The sequence below is a fragment of the Canis aureus genome, chromosome 4 (genome assembly GCF_053574225.1).
Source record: "Canis aureus isolate CA01 chromosome 4, VMU_Caureus_v.1.0, whole genome shotgun sequence".
Taxonomy (NCBI): domain Eukaryota; kingdom Metazoa; phylum Chordata; class Mammalia; order Carnivora; family Canidae; genus Canis; species Canis aureus.
In genome coordinates, this window is record NC_135614.1 from 76,221,435 (window position 1) to 76,237,840 (window position 16,406).

Consider the following 16,406-nt stretch of genomic DNA (forward strand, 5'->3'; position numbering starts at 1 on the left):
AAGTTATAGGAGGCTGAGTAACAAATTTCAGGAATAATTTTGAAGACGTAGACTTTCTGTATTTGAATAATTTCTATTTTGAATGATTTCAAAAAATAATTTTCAAAGATGTGCTAAGGGACATATTCTAGGGATTGTATTATAGTTGTACTGTGTTAGAGGATACTAATTTGAATTCTAAAACATTTGTATCTAAAAGTCTTAAATTTGTATGAAAGGAAAGGGCATTTACCTGGGTTGATTTTTTTCATTCATTTGTTCATTCCACAAGTTTTTATTGAGAACAGATTATGTGGTAGGCTTTACTACAGGTACTTTTTGGTGAATGTGCAAGAATGCTACATTTCTCAGAAGGAAGTGGTAGTTTTGACCTTTAGGGGAGAAGCATTCTTAGAAGAGAGCTTCTGGGGCTTGATAAGAAGCTCATGTAAATGAAGACAAGGAAAAGCCACCATGCAGAGAGATACAGGCTCATCTAGATGCCTCTGATAAGTGTTCTATGGTCCTTTGGGGATGTTTTAACAATTTGCTTATTTGAGATGTCCTTTTTGAGTTTTAGGGAGGAGCTAAATACAGATTGCTTTTAGAGCCTGTCTTAAAATCTTTCATTATGGGGTTTAGAATGTGGTGGTTATTTTTATTTTTTTTTAGAATATGTTTTAACATACAAATATTTATGTTGAAAGTAAAACATTTTTATTGCTTGATTTGCTAGGAAAGTTCTTTAATTTCTGTGTGAAGTACTGGACACTATAGGTCAGAAAAAGTGAACTGTGTAACTTTCCCTAGCAAAAATGCCCTCTGTAATTCCCTACGTTTAGTTTTTCAGTATCTTCATCAACATTTTCTAATGTCTAAGATTTCCTTTTCTGTATCTCTTATTTACTAATCTTTTATCTGATTTATCTTTTTCCCCATGTATTCAATGTTTGGGCAGATTTGGTTATGATTTTAAACCCAGATGGAAACTATTTGAGTTTTTAAATATTCAAGGTCTTTGCTGTGGTTTCTAATATGTCTTTCCCAAGTTTCTAATAATAACTTCCTCTGATCTTTTTGGTGGCAGCCAGGAGCTGCTTGCGTGATTGAGTTGCTCTTTCTAAATGTAATTTATTGAGTTTTTTTTTTTTTTTAATTTTTATTTTTTTATTTTTTTTTATTGGAAGGGGTGGCTATTCTTGGACAGTAAAAGAGTTAGAATATACGTGATTTGATTTATATTTTAATTCTCTTAATTAGCCATTGTCAATGCATAAAGCTTTTAGGGTTTAGTGTAGGAGGTTGATATAAATGTGGTTATTTGTTTTCTCTGATCCACTTGCTCTAAGAATTTTACTAGATTTATGAAACTTCAGTAACAGCTTGGAATAGCAGTGGGACTTTTTCTAAGTACATTGGTGCTCTTATCTTAATGCTAGATTTATAATAAAAGATGCTTTTATTAATGACCAGGTTTTTTCTACTTTAGCCTTCATTCATCTTGGACAGTAGTTCCTCTGACAAAAAAATGTTTTATGATTTGTTTAGCAAATGCTCATTTTAAAATAAAAAAAAGTCTTAGAGTTGGAAGGAATATTAGAAATGCTTTATCTTTCTTCCATTTGGTGAAAATACGTTCAAATTCTGTTTAAGCCATTATATTGAAAGTGAAAATTTTATTTTTTATATTTCAAATATTTTATTTATTTATTTATTTATTTTTTGAGGTGGGGTTGGGGCAAAGGGCAAGAAGAGGGACTGGCAGACTCAGTGCTGAGTGCAAGTGTTCTGTAGGGGCCTTGGTCTCAGGACCCTGAGATCATGACCTGAGCTGAGATCATGACCTGAGTTGAAATCAAGAGTCCAGGGCTTAACCAGCTGAGCCACCCAGGTGCCCTGAAAGTGAACATTTTATTGAAAGTGAACCATCCCATTTGTAAATGGTCTATCATACATTGAGTAGAAATATACTTTTTGTTGTTTCTACTCATTTATTCTAGGCAGTCTTCTGTAACCAAATGGAACAGCTCTTTCATTTACACATTTAAAGTTGGTTACTATGTCCCACAAAGCTTTCTTTTTTACAGAGCAGTCAATTTATACAACATGGTTTTGGGGGCTATCATTATTCATTCATTCCTTCATTCCACAAAAGTTTTTCAGTTATTCTGTGCTGAGTATTTTACTTATCATTGAAATTACAAAGGCAATAAGAAACACTAAACTCAAAAATTTAGACTATACTGGAAAAGATGTTTTAGCATCATTAGCACTAAATAAAAGTATCTACTGGATGCTATAGAATACACAGCAGATGCATCAAAGACATTTTGTCTTCTTCAAGGATCATCTAAATTGGGACTTGAAGAAAAACATTTGAATTGAACAATAGCAAAAGCATAGAGATATATAAACAATGTGACACATTCAGGTGAAATATGGCAGGAATTGGGACGCCTGGGTGGCTCAGCAGTTTAGTGCCTGCCTTTGGCCCAGGGCATGTTCCTGGGGTACTGGGACTGAGTCCTGCGCTGGGCTCCCTGCATGGAGCCTGCTTCTGCCTCTGTCTGTGTCTCTGCCTCTCACTCTGTGTCTCTCATGAATGAATAAAATCTTAAAAAAAAATATGGCAGGAATGAAAACACCATATGGTGTAGTGATGGAAGAGAAGACTAGAGAAGGATTTATAGATTATAGATAGGGCTCAGACCATAAATAATCCTGTGTGCTTAATGGAGTTTGAACTTTATACTGAGTACTATGAGTAGTCATTGAAGTATTTTAAGCAGGAAAGCAACTTGCTTAAGTCTACTTTTTAGTCAGATCACTCTGGCATAGGTAAGGGAGAGTGGGTTAAACTAAAGCAAACCTAGAATCTAGGAGCCTGTTTAGGCTACTAAAATAATTCAGGAAAAACTCTGGAGGGGTCTGAACTTAAGAAAGAAAAGAACAAGATGGGGAGGGAAGGAGAAAGAAGAAAGAAAAGGAAGGAAAGGAAGAAAGGAAGGGAGAGAGGGATGGAGGGAGTTTAGGAGGGAGGAGACGGAGGTGGTCAGTGGATAGAAGAGATGGATATCTACTGTTATGGTTTTCAAACTTTACATTAGAATCACCAGGAGAGTTTTAGAAAAATGTTGTCTGCAGTCAACTGCTTAAGATTGATTAATAGGTGTGGGATGCAGCCTGAGTATCAGGAATTTTTAAAGTGAAGCAAGGGATTCAAATTGTACAGCAAAGTTTAAGAACCACTAATGTATATATGTTTCAGCACAAAGTTTATATTGACAAAAATGCTGTAAATGTGTTCTGATCAGGAAAAAATGAGAAAATTACTTTCTTAGATGAGGATACTATTCTTCCTTATTAATGAAGCCTAAGAATTTATCACCCGTTTTGGTTATAACATTACATTGTTTCATACAGGAAGTCCATAATTAACTAAAACCTACATGTACATTTCATAAGAACTATATTAAACAAAAGTCTTTCTTCCCACATTTGCAGTTGATTCTTTTTTTTTAAGATTATATTTATTTATTCATGAGAGATACACAGAGAGAAGTAGAGACATAGGTGGAGGGAGAACCATGCTTCCTGTGAAGAGCCTGATGTGAGACTCCATCCCAGGATCCTGGGATCATGACCTGAGCCAAAGGCAGACACTCAACCACTGAGCCACCCAGGCACCCCAGTTGATTCTTTTTAAAGACAAATTTTTAGAGCAGTTTTAGGTTTATAATAAAATTGAGTGGGAGGTACAAATATTTCCCATATACTTCCTGCTTCTACACCTGTATAACCTTACCTTCCAACATAATTCACCAGATGATGAAAGAAAAAATGGGACATTTTTTGCTAAGGGGGAACCTGCATTGACACATCATAATCACCCAAAGTCCCTGGTTTACATTAAGGTTCACTCTTGGTGTTGTGCATCCGTGGATTTGGACAAATGTATAATGGTATATATCTATGATTAAGATATCATCACAGTGTTTTCACCACCCTAAAACTCCTTTGTGCCTTGTCTTTTCATCTCCTTTTCCCAAATCCACCCACGCCAAAACCCTGATTTTTTTTTATTGTCTGTATAGTTTTGTGTCTTCCAGAATGTCGTATGGTTGGAATTGTACAGTATATAGCCTTCTCAGATTGATTTCTATTACTTAGTAATAGGCATGTGAATTTCCTCCATGTCTTTTCATGGTTTAACATCTTATTTCTTTTTAGCACTAAATAATATTTCCTTGTCTGTATATACCATAGTTTATTTATTCATTCACCTACTATAAGACATCTTGGTTGCTTCCATGTTTTGGGAATTATGAATAAAACTTCTGTAAACATCTATGTGTAGGTTTTTGTGTGGACCTGTTTTCCATTCCTTTGGGAAAATACCAAGGAACATGATTGCTGGGTCATAGGATAAGAGTATGTTTAGTTTTGTAAGAAGCCAAACTTTCTTCCAAAGTGGCTCTACCATTTTGCATTCCCACCAGCAGTGAATGAGAGTTCTTGTTGTATCACATATTTGCTAGCATTTGGGGTTGTCAGTATTCTGCATTTTGCCCATTCTAATAGGTATGTAGTAGTATCTCATTGTTTGAAGTTGCATTTTCCTGGTAACTTATGATGTGGAGCTTCTTTTTTATGCTTATTTGACATTTGTATATCTTCTTTGCTGAGGTGTCTATTAAAGTTTTTGTCCCATTTTTAAATCAGGTTCCTTTTTTTCTAATTATTGAGTTTTAAGAGATCTGTGTATATATTGGATAATAGTTTTTTCAATCAGATATATCTTGCAAATATTTTCTCTCAGCCTGTGGCTTGTCTTCTAATTCTGTTGATACTGTTTTTTACAGAGCAGAATTTTTTAATTTTAATAAATTCCTGCTTATCAATTTTTTTCATGAATCTTGTCTTTGGTGTTGTATCTTAAAGACCTATTCCCTGGGTCATCTAGATTTTTCTCCTATGTTATTTTCCAGGAGTTTTATAGTTTTACATTTTACATTTAGGACTGTGATGTTTTTAGCATCATTAAATTTTGGTTCTGATGCTTGCTTTGTCTCTTCAAATATTAGTTTTTGCCTTTTGGTATGACTTGTAATTTTTTTTGATAGCTAATAATATGATACAGTAGCTAAGAGGAACTGCCTTAAATAGGCCTTTAATAGTAATTAGTAGTGAAGTGTGAGGAGAGGGGAAGTGTTCTCTAGTCCTGTGATTAGTCTCAGGTTTTTAGTGAACCTGTGCCTCTAGACTGTGAACTTCAGGAGTGTTTCTCAGTTTTTAAACCATGCTTAGGTAGGACAGAATGGCTAAAGTGGGCTGGAATTGGATATTTCACTTCCCCAGGCCAGTTAGACTCTGAAAACACCTCAACATCAACATATTAGGCTCTGATTAACTATTTTTTCCTGATGGCAGGCCTTGTTAAGAAACAGTGTACTGGTGTCTTTCAGAGTAGTTCTTTTCACCCACTCTTGCTGAAAGCCCAAGGAGATTTTTCTTTGATATTTATTATAGAAATATGGGAGAGTTCCTGGAGATAAATCTCACAATTTTATAGGCACCCCTTCCCCATGACTGGTTGCCTCTGGAGTGTTTAACTCTGAGTTGTCTGCTTTGAGCTCCCAGGAATTCATCAACTATAGTTCAGATTTTCCCACCCTGATACTTATTTTTTGTTGTAGGAACCTTAGAATGCAATGGCTTCTTGTATTTGCCTATCAGTCTCTCCACTCTTGGGGGCAATGGTTTGCTCTCTCTCTCCTTCTCTCTCTTGCAGATCCAAGAAGAGTTGTTGATTTTTCAGTTTGCTCAGCTTATTAATTGTTGTTAGGATGGAATGGCAGTTTCCAAGCTCCTTACATGTAGAACTGGAAACTGAAATTTGCATAGATTTTTTAGATGTAAATACAGGTTTTACATTCAGCCATATTTAACGTTACCTTATTAGTTTTAGCTCATGGTTCATCAAATCCTGTATGGGTCCTATCATCAAACTCTTCTAGCTTTGTTATCCGTAGATATAGATATGCCTTCTAAGTCTTTAACCAGATTATTGGTAAAAGATAGTAAAAAGGACAAAAACAATGATTACTGAGTTTGAACAAAGTATGAAATGCTCTACTAGTAAAGTATGTGAGGCATATGTGTACACATGCTTGCAGGATAGGGATGGGAGTTACAAAGATACACTTTCCCAACTATAACACTTGTAGGCTCACATTTATAGCTCAGGTGGAATGAAAGTGTTTTATTAAAAGATCCTGAGAGGTTTAGTTGGGTGAATTCTGTTTATGTAAGTGCCTATAATATTCATAGGAAGTGGTTCTCTCTTTAGGAAAATATGATGCATCTTCTACTTTCTTCTGACCAATAAAAGTGGTGTGAGAATTCTTAACCTTTTGATTTACAAAATTTTTCAAAGAAGTTCCTGATAAAGTCCTCATAGAAAAGTCAATTTAAAGATATTTAAGCAATAGGTCCTTTACAAGCTGCAGTTTATAATATGCTAAGGAAAGAAGTTGGGAAATGACTACTAATATTCCTGTTTTAGGAGAAAAAGGTTATTTAAGTCTCAGGATGAGTTGAATTAATCCTATTTTGTTTAAAGCATTTTGACTTTAACTTCAGGGTTCTGAAGATGTTAGAAGTTGAAATTATCAAACAAGAAAGTATCATTAAACCAGTTAAAGGATATGAATGCTCTTTTCCTGAAACCTGATGGCAAGCCACAGATAAACTGTGAAACTCACTAATATACTTTCATTGGATTTCATTTAGAAGAACTCTACTGGACAAAAGATTTTGACCCAAACCATTTTATTGTAGACTCTTTCCCAAAGTAAATGTTTTCCAAGTTATAGACTTTAGCAAAAAAAGGATTTGCTGTTAAAACCCAAAGACATTTTTAAACATAGCAAGAACAGGATTTTTACTATTAGTAAAGAAAGCATGTGGGAGTTCTGAAGACTTCCTCTGGAAAATAATTACTGCAGGATTGTGAAATTAATTAAAACAGTAGTGAATTCCAACTTCTAAGTTAAAATTTTCGTTAAGGTTGATCTTAATAAAAATTTTGGGAGCAGTTGAGATTTGTCTTTTCTGGGCTTGTTATCCCTATTTAGTTCTGTGTCCTCTTCTACCTTCTGCTGTGTCTTACTCCAGGATATCTACTGCTCTTATGTACCATGTCCAGGGCTGTCTTCCCATCTTCCACCTCCCTATCACTAACATTTCAAACCAAAGCTTTTGGGCAGCATATTTCCGGCTGTTTTCTTTGAAGTAGCCTGCTTTGAATCTTATTCTCTCAGCATCCCCATACAAAATTGATTAATTTCCATTAATAATTCTCACTGAGGGTGTATGTTTTTCAAAATTTTACTCTCATCTTGAGGGGCAGTTCAAAAGAGAGAACTTGAAAATGTCCAATAAATATGTGCTTGTAGGTTATATGCAATAAACATCTCTAGTAGGCAGAGGTACGGGAGGATGAAATATTGTAACACAATTTGACTCACCCACATTTACCTCTTAGCTTTTATTTTTCTCCCTCATGCTCACTCTCCTCTGACCACACTGTTTTTGGCTGCTGTTCTTTGCACATTGCAGGCATGCTCCCCATCATTGCACCTGCTATATTCTATTACATTAAGATTGAAACCTTCTCTGACTAACCTATTTAAAATTTTACCCTCTTTTCCTAGGTACTCCTTAGTTTCTTTCCCTGCTTTATTTTTCTCATGGCATATAGCATTACCTGACATACTTTTGATTAACTGACTGGTTGTCTATCTACCCTTAACATTAAGCTCTATCAGGGCAAAATTTTTTTGTCTGCTTTGATCACTGTCTTATTCCATATCTAGCACAATTCCTGCCAAGTAATATCCCTCAAGTATTTGCTGAGTCCATGAATGAACCCTTTTGGAAAAGAATCCAGCAGTATTTACTCATATTAAACATGTGTATATTGTTTCTCTTAATAATCTTACTAGTAAATTAAAATTGTTTGCATATTATTTTTCTAGTTAGTCCTCCCATTGGAGAGGTGAGATTTCTGTTCCCTTCCCTTGAATCTGGATGTAGACTCTATGACTCATTGAACAATAGAATATGATTGAAGGGACACTGCCAGCTTCCAAAATCAAGCCTTAAGAGATTAGCAGTTCCTGTTTCCTGTCCCTGGGAAATTGTTCTTACAACCAGTCACCATGCTGTAAGGAAGCCTAAGAAGTCCACAGAGAGTCCAGGTAGAAAGGAATTGAAAATTTTGATTAACAGTACCATCTGAGCCCCTAGCTAACATCCAGCAACAACTTGCCAACTAATAGCTCTTTGGAAATGAATCCTTTAGCCCTGTTTGAGCTATCCCAACTGAAGCTGTGTGAATTTTCCTGCTGAGTCCTGCCCAAATTTTAAATTGATGAGCAGTTTTGGGGTGGTTTGTTATATAAAATTGGTAACTGAAACACCACTTTTCATGAATCTATTTTATAGAAATGAGAACAATACCTGGGACGCCTGGGTGGCTCAGTGGTTGAGCGTTGCCTTTGGCTCAGGGTGTGTTCCGGGGATTGAGTCCCACATCGGGCTCCCTGTGAGGAGCCTGCTTCTCCCTCTGTCTATGTCTCTGCCTCTCTCTCTGTGTCTCTCATGAATAAATAAATAAAATCTTTTTTAAAAAAGAAATAACAATAGAACACAAAAATAGGTGAATAGAGATGTTTTTCTAGCAATGTTCTTTATGATACTACAAAAAAAATTAAAAAAGCTGGAAAGAAAAGAATTAGAAATGAATTTTTATCAATATATTATGGTTAAAAACTATTTTATTGTGTGACACATAATAATTGCATTTTTATAAAGTAATAATCTGAAAAGGAAATTATATAAACAATTCTGTTAATAAGAGTATCAAAAAGAATAAAATACTTAGGAGTTAACAAAGGAGGGGGAAGTCTTATGTAGTAAATTTACAAAACAATACTGAAAGAAATTAAAGACCTAGTAAGTAGAAACACATCTCATGTTCATGGATTAGAAGACTGCATACTCTTAAAATGTCAATACTACCCAAAGTGATCTGCAGATTCAGTGCAATCTCTAACAAAATCCCAATGACATTTTTTGCAGAAATAGAAATTCACATGGAAATTTTAAAGGACACCAAGTTAGCCTAACAGTCTTGAAGAAAACAAAGCTGGAGAATTCCTAACTTCTAAACTTACTGCGAACCTATGCTAATTAAAACAGTGTGGTACTAGCATAAAGATAGATAATAGAGACCAATGGAATAGACTAAAGATCTTAGACAGTAATCCTCATTTATATGGTCAAATGATTTTTGACAAGGCTGCCAAGACTTTTCTTTGGAGGAAGGATAATCTTCTCAACAAATGGTCCTGGGAAAACTCAATATCCACATGTGAAACAATGAAGTTGGACACTTATCTAACATACAAATATTAGCCTGCAATGGATTAAATGTAAAACCTAAAACCAGAAAACTCTTAAAGGAAAGCATATGGCAAAACTTGCATGACTTTGAATTTGGCAATGACACCAAAGACACAGCAATACAAGAAAGACAAGATGGACAAATTGGACTTCATGAAAATTTTAAAATTTTGTACACCGAAAGACATTCTTAACAGGACAAAAAGTCATTCTTCAGAATGAGAGAAAATATCTGCAAAATATGTATCTGATAAGTGATTAATATCCATAGTGTATAGAAAATTCCTTAAACTCAACAACAACAAAATAATTCAAAAATGGACAAAGGGCTTGAATGAATATTTCTCCAAAGAAGATAAACAAATGGCCAATATGTATATGAAAAGATGCCCAACATCACTAATTATTAGGGAGGTGCAAGTGAAAACTATAATGAGATACTACCTCAAACCCTTTGGAATGACCATTATCAAAAAAAAAAAAAAAAAAAGGAAAGAAAGAATGAAAAACAGAAAAACAAATGTTGGTGAGGATATGGAGAAATTGGAAGCCTATGCACTGTTGGTGGGAGTGTAAAATGGTATCACTGCTGTAGAAGACAGTATGGTTTATAAAAAAATTAATATAATTACCATATGATCCAGCATTTCCACTTCTGGATAGATAAACTACAAAGGATTGAAATCAGGATCTCAAAGATATTTGTACATCCATGTTCAAGCAACTCTATTCATAGTAACTGAAACATAGTGTGCAACCCAAGTGTCCATCAGTAGATGAATGAATAAGCAAAATGTGAATATTTACTTGTATGTATATAAGTAAATATTATTTAATTTTAAAAAAGGAAGGGGATTCAGGCACAGGCTATAATATGGATGAACCTTGAGGATGTTATGTTAAATGATATAGGCCAGTCACAAAAAGACAAATACTGTATGCTTCCACTTATATGACATACTTAGTATACCCAAAACTATAGAGACAGAAAGTAGAATTGTGGTTGCCAGGGGCTAGGAGGGCATGGGGAATTATTGTTTAAAGGGTACAGTTTCAGTTTTACGAGATGAAAAGAGTTACAGAGAGAGATGGTGGTGACGGTTGCATGTTATGAATGTATTCCATACCATTGAATTGTATAATTAAAATGGCTTCCCCATGAATGTGAGGTTGGGGAGAGGATGTCAGGAGATATGACAACAACATTTTCCTCCATTTCTCTTCCCAGTGGTTTTGATGACAGCAATGGTAGGATGACCAGAAGAAAATGGAAAGGAATGCTCCTACTCCAGTACAGATAACCTTCTCAAGTGTTAGAAGACAGGAATTCTGCTGTATTGATAGGGCAGGTCCAAGTATTTTTGGTAGTTTTGAAACCTGGTTCTAGGGATTTTCAAGTGGGAAACAAGATCTGTCTGGTTACTTACTTTAGTTACTTTGGCTTCTTTTCTGTGGGATCTTCATAGAAATAGATTCTCAAAGAGTTGATTAGTGGATAATTTTCCCACGTGTGTAAGAAAGGTAGAATACTTTTGTAATACAATGATTTATTTGATGTGAGGAGAGGTGCCTGGTGAAAGAGAACATGCTGTGAAGCCTAGGGACCTCTCTTTAATTAGCAGTGAGGCTGTGGAAAGAGCTAAAGTCTAGGAATCAAAAGAACCATGATCTGATTCTAGTTATGCTAGTGATTAGCTGACTGACTTTAGGTAAAACTGTTTGCCCTTTCTGTGCCTCTGTTTCCTTACGTGTGTATGGAGATATAAGAAAGAAATATTGTGTTTTTCACTGCCTAGATAAAATGATCACAATATTTGCTTTACTATAGGAGTTTATAAAAATAAGTAACATCTTAAAAATAAAAAGTAACCTCTTGCCATTCTAGCAGCTAGAGGGCACCACTGCCTCTAACATTTGTTTAATAATTTGAATTTAATTGCAGCTCGTGCTGAATATGCTGTACTTCTTTTCTTCCAGGATGGCTTTTGTCAAAAGGTATGACTTACAGATTAAAGGAAATGTAGCTATGTTGCGTTGAGACATTATGGATCTTTTCATAGAAGTTTCATCGTAGATCAACCTGAAGTCTTTGGGAAACCAAAAGCTATCCTTTTATAGGGAATAGAATCACTGTGTTATAATTTCTGGGTCTTTCTAAAAAATATTTTATTTATTTATTTGAGAGAGAGAGACAGAGCAAGAGGGAGAAGCAGACTCCCCACTGAGCAGGGAGCCCAAAGCACATAGGGCTCAATCCCAGGACCCTGAGGTCATGGCCTTAGCTGAAAGCAGATGTTTAACCACCTGAGCCACCCAGGCACACCAACAATTCCTGGGTCTTATTTGCCATAGTTTCATCAGAGTTCTTTCTTTGTACCCCGAATGATGTGCTGACAGGCCTGGCCTGAGAGAGTACAGTAACGTGAGGAGGGTTGTATTTATTCATGAAGATTTTGTCTTTACCACATCTCCAGATCCAGGGGAGGAGACCTGCAGAGTTACAAACTATGCTTTGTTGATTGTTGAATTAAAGATTTTAGCAATCCCTGAGCAAGCCAATTTTTGCATTTTACAATCAAAGTACCTAAGGAGAGATTAAGTGATCTTCTGAGGGAGATTAAGTGATTTGTTCAAGTTTACCCTCCAAATAGTCTTCAGACTCCCATCCCTTGTTTTTCTACTGTTTGTTTTGTTTTAATGAACTTAAATGGTTTGCCTTTGGATATCACAACTTAATGAGAGTTTGCAGGATCACTTTGAATTTATCAAACAGCCAAACAACCAACCAATCAAACAAACAAATGAAATAGAATCCCATAAACAGGATGGAATATTTAGACTAGTATGAACTCTCTTATCACCAATGAGCTCTAAAGTAAGGGTGCTTTGGGCAACTGGACAATCGTGTAATTACCTCTGTAATTGAAGTTCTCCATTTCTTAAAAATGGGTTTAAGTGATATTTTGCCTGTCTTACAATATTTCACTGAAAAAAAAGTGAAAATTAAGTAAAAAATGGAGTAAAAGTCTGTTAGTTTTCTAAAATTTTGTAGAAATCCTGCTTATTCTTATTGTTTTCTCAATCAAGGAAGTTAATTTTTTTCTTTGAAATGTTTATCTTTGTTATTTATAATTTTTTTCCATTTGCAATATGCCAGAAGAACATACATAACAGAGAGCCATTTATGTCCTCACCTTGTCCTTTGATTATTTAAACAAGAATGAGTTGTGCATTCAGCCTTGTTAGCTTCTGCTTGCACACAAACTATGGAAATAATGATATGGCAACGTAATGCTAATTTCTTTTTTTTTCTTCAAGTGTTTAGTTATTGAATTGTGAATTCCAAGGAGACACTAAGATTGTAGAAATCTGCTTGAAAGACTGTAACAGTTTTATTAGATAGCGCGTTATGCAATAGTCATATTTTTTCCTTTTCCTTCTTCAAATCTGTCCCTTTCAGAATAAAAATAAATATTTAGCAGTTTATATATTCTTTTTTATGGTTTTATTGGTAAACCTTTTTTTTCCTGTGTATCATGTTGTGACTGTGGTAAATAGTTTTAGGAAATGATACTGATAGTAATTTGATATTCCTGGTAATGTTTCCTGGTCTGTTTGAAACCTTTAAAATGAAGAAAATAAATTGAAGGAACTTTGCCTGGTAGTAGTTACAACTGTGAAAATATATACTGACAAAAAACAACTCTAAATTCAGTTGCACTGTTTACTTGAGTTAATATTTTGTTAGTCACAAAACATACACATATATTTGAAAAATGGTACTTTTATAAGCAAAATATATTATATATTCAATTAAGAGATAGTACTAGCTGCACTTTAGGGATTTAGGTGCAGTTTCTCTGGAGTTTCCCTCAAACTGTAAGTTGGGAGCCATTGTTGTAGAATATCTACAAGTGAATGGGATTGTAAAGATTTATTCAGTGGCAGTTAAAGTGCATTGGATACTTAATATATTCCAGGAACTAAACAAGATTGCCTTACATGTATTAACTAACTTATTCATCATAGTAGCCCTATAAGGTAGGTATTAGCATTTTCCCCATTGTATTAATGTAGGGAGAACTGAGAGACCTTAAGTCACTTTTTTAAGGTCACATAGCTAACAAGTGGTAGATCTGAGATAGGAGCCCTAGTATAAGGAACTCCAGAGCTTGACACTAACCATAACACTACACTGTATTTTCCTTCACTGAATTAGTTTCAGCTAATAATTTAATGTTTTTTTACCTACAAATAATTCTGATTCTCATGCCTTTATCAAACACACAATCAGCTAAACTGAGATAGACTGTCAATTTAAAGCTACTGGAACAAAAATGTATTTTAATGAAAACACAAAGTCAACAATATTACCTGAAAAGGATTTTAGAGATCATCCAATACAGTGGTTCTCAAGTAGAATAGAGAGCTACTTGGGTGAGTATTAAAATTCAGAATCCAGGATCACCACAGACATACTAAATCCATATCTTTGGGGGCAGGTGGACTTAGATATGTGTATTTTCAAAGATAGTCCCAGATGACTTAATGTATATCCCTGATTAAGAACTACTGGTCTACTTCCCCTTCCTCATTTTGTTTTTGAAGAATTTGAAGTCTAGCGGGAGAGCAAGTTATTTCCATACAAGATCTAATACTAAAATCTTTGCCATCATCAACATAAACATATATATATATATATATATATATATGTATGTATATATATAGTCTTTTTTCAGAAATCTATAGAGATAAAAGACCATTTGAGTATTTTGTGGTCTGAATAAGGAGAGAGTACTTAGGCAAAGAAAACCATAAATAACAAAAATAATATATGTTAGAAAATAACATGTGGAAAAATGACTTACAGCCGAAAGAAAAGAGGTTTAGTGGCCAGAGACATCTCTAAGGTAGGCTTCAAAGTGGAGATGGGTCTTGAAAAAGAGTAGAACTTAGTAAAATAGAGAGGAGGAGTGAGAAGCTTTCTAGGTAAGAGAAGCAGTGTGATAAAGAGAGGAAGGAAAATGAACAGAAATTTGGGATAAATGAACAGACCCTCTGGCTGAGGTGAATGTGGGTTTTTGTTTTTGTTTTTGTTTTTGTTTTTGTGGGGACAAGTAGAAGAAGGTAGAGAAGTGGGTGGGGCTAAATGGTGGCCTTGTGAGCTAGACTAAGAAGCTTGATCTTTTTCCTATAGGAAGAAGAAAGCTATTACAAGTTTTAGGTGGATGATGGATGAAAATGGTATTTGCTAGTCCAGTGGCTGGCTGAGTTTAAGGGTAGGGATTCACCTGATGACTTTGGGCCCATCCTGTGGAGGTAGAACCAGTTTGCAATTACGAGTTGTAATGGCAGGTATAGTTTACCTAGTAGAATTCTACTACTGTTTTTTGTATACAGACATAAACTCTGGTAACACACAAGCAAGGAGAGTCACAGTGCTCTAAACTGCTTTCCTTGGTCGAACTTCTAGTATCCATTTTTTTTTTTTAAGATTTTATTTATTCATGAAAGACATAGAGAGACAGGCAGAGACACAGGCAGAGGGAGAAGCAGGCTCCATGCAGGGAGCCCAATGTGGGACTTGATCCCAGAACCCTGGGATCATGCCCTGACCATGAAGGCAGATGCTCAACCACTGAGCCACCCAGCCATCCCTTAGTATCTGTTTTTAAATAGGCTAGTATTCTTTAATTTCAATGAGGGTTGAAGAAATAGAATTTAGTCTGAGGTTTTACAGTTTGCTCATTCTTGTCTTATTCTTACTTTAGCCAAGTATGCCTATTTTTATTTTATTTTATTTTTTTTTATTTTATTTTTTATTTATTTATTTATTTTTTAAATTTATTTTTTATTGGTGTTCAATTTACTAACATACAGAATAACACCCAGTGCCCATCACCCATTCACTCCCACCCCCCGCCCTCCTCCCCTTCTACCACCCCTAGTTCGTTTCCCAGAGTTAGCAGTCTTTACGTTCTGTCTCCCTTTCTGATATTTCCCACACATTTCTTCTCCCTTCCCTTATATTCCCTCCTTTCACTATTATTTATATTCCCCAAATGCATGAGAACATATAATGTTTGTCCTTCTCCGACTGACTTACTTCACTCAGCTATGCCTATTTTTATATGGACCTCAGGACTTTTCATAAAGTTTCAGTCAATGGTGATATTGAATTTGGCTCAGAAAGAGAAGTAAACTAAAAGACCATAGTAGTCCTTCAAGAATAATTTATTTATTTATTTTTGTTCACTTTTGTGAATTTTTAAAATTAAACTTTTTATTCTGAAAGTAAGTAATTGTAGATCCACATTCAGTAGTTGCAAATATACAAGGAGGTCCTGTGTACCTTTTACCCCATTTCCTTCAATGGTAACATCTTGGAAAATTAGTGTTCAATATCACAACCAGGATATTGACATTGATGTAATGAAGACATAGAACATTACCATCACTACAAAGATTTCTCATGTCCTTTTATAACAGCCATATAGGGGATGGGGTAACTGGGTGATGGGCACTAAGGAAGGCACTTGATGGGATGAGCACTGGGTGTTATACTATATGTTGGCAAATTGAATTTAAATTAAAAAAATAGCCATATAATAGCCATATCCTCCTCCCTTTTATGCCTCCTTAACCTCTGTCAACTGCTAATCTGTTCTCCATTTCTATAATTTTGTTATATATCTAATGTTATATAAGTGGAATAATATAGTTTATAACATTTAGGGGTCAGCTTTTTTTACACTCAGCATAATTTTCTGGACATATGTTCAGCTTGTTCTATTTATCAATAGTTCCTTTTTATTATAGCCTATAGTGTTTTGAGTGTATCTCTTTATTTAGCTTTTTAAATAATTTAGATATTATATTATGTATTCATTTGTCATCACAGTCTACTAGTGTCATCATTTTACCAGTTTGAATGAAGTATAGAAACCTTACCTCCTTCA

The 16,406-nt window shown here is 34.9% G+C and overlaps 1 long non-coding RNA gene across 3 annotated transcripts in view; it reads left to right on the forward strand.

The window, feature by feature from the left end:
* LOC144313025 (uncharacterized) overlaps positions 1–16,406 on the forward strand; it is a 99,141-nt gene that overhangs the window by 67,828 nt on the left and 14,907 nt on the right. The window contains exons 3-4 of one of the 3 annotated variants that reach the window (XR_013378699.1): positions 9,124–10,256; positions 10,676–11,442. The exons of 1 other annotated variant lie outside the window; for it this stretch is intronic. This is a non-coding gene — a long non-coding RNA (uncharacterized LOC144313025). Of the gene's footprint in view, positions 1–9,123; positions 11,443–16,406 lie in introns of all 3 variants that reach the window. One more of the 3 variants, XR_013378698.1, reaches the window with a different exon arrangement.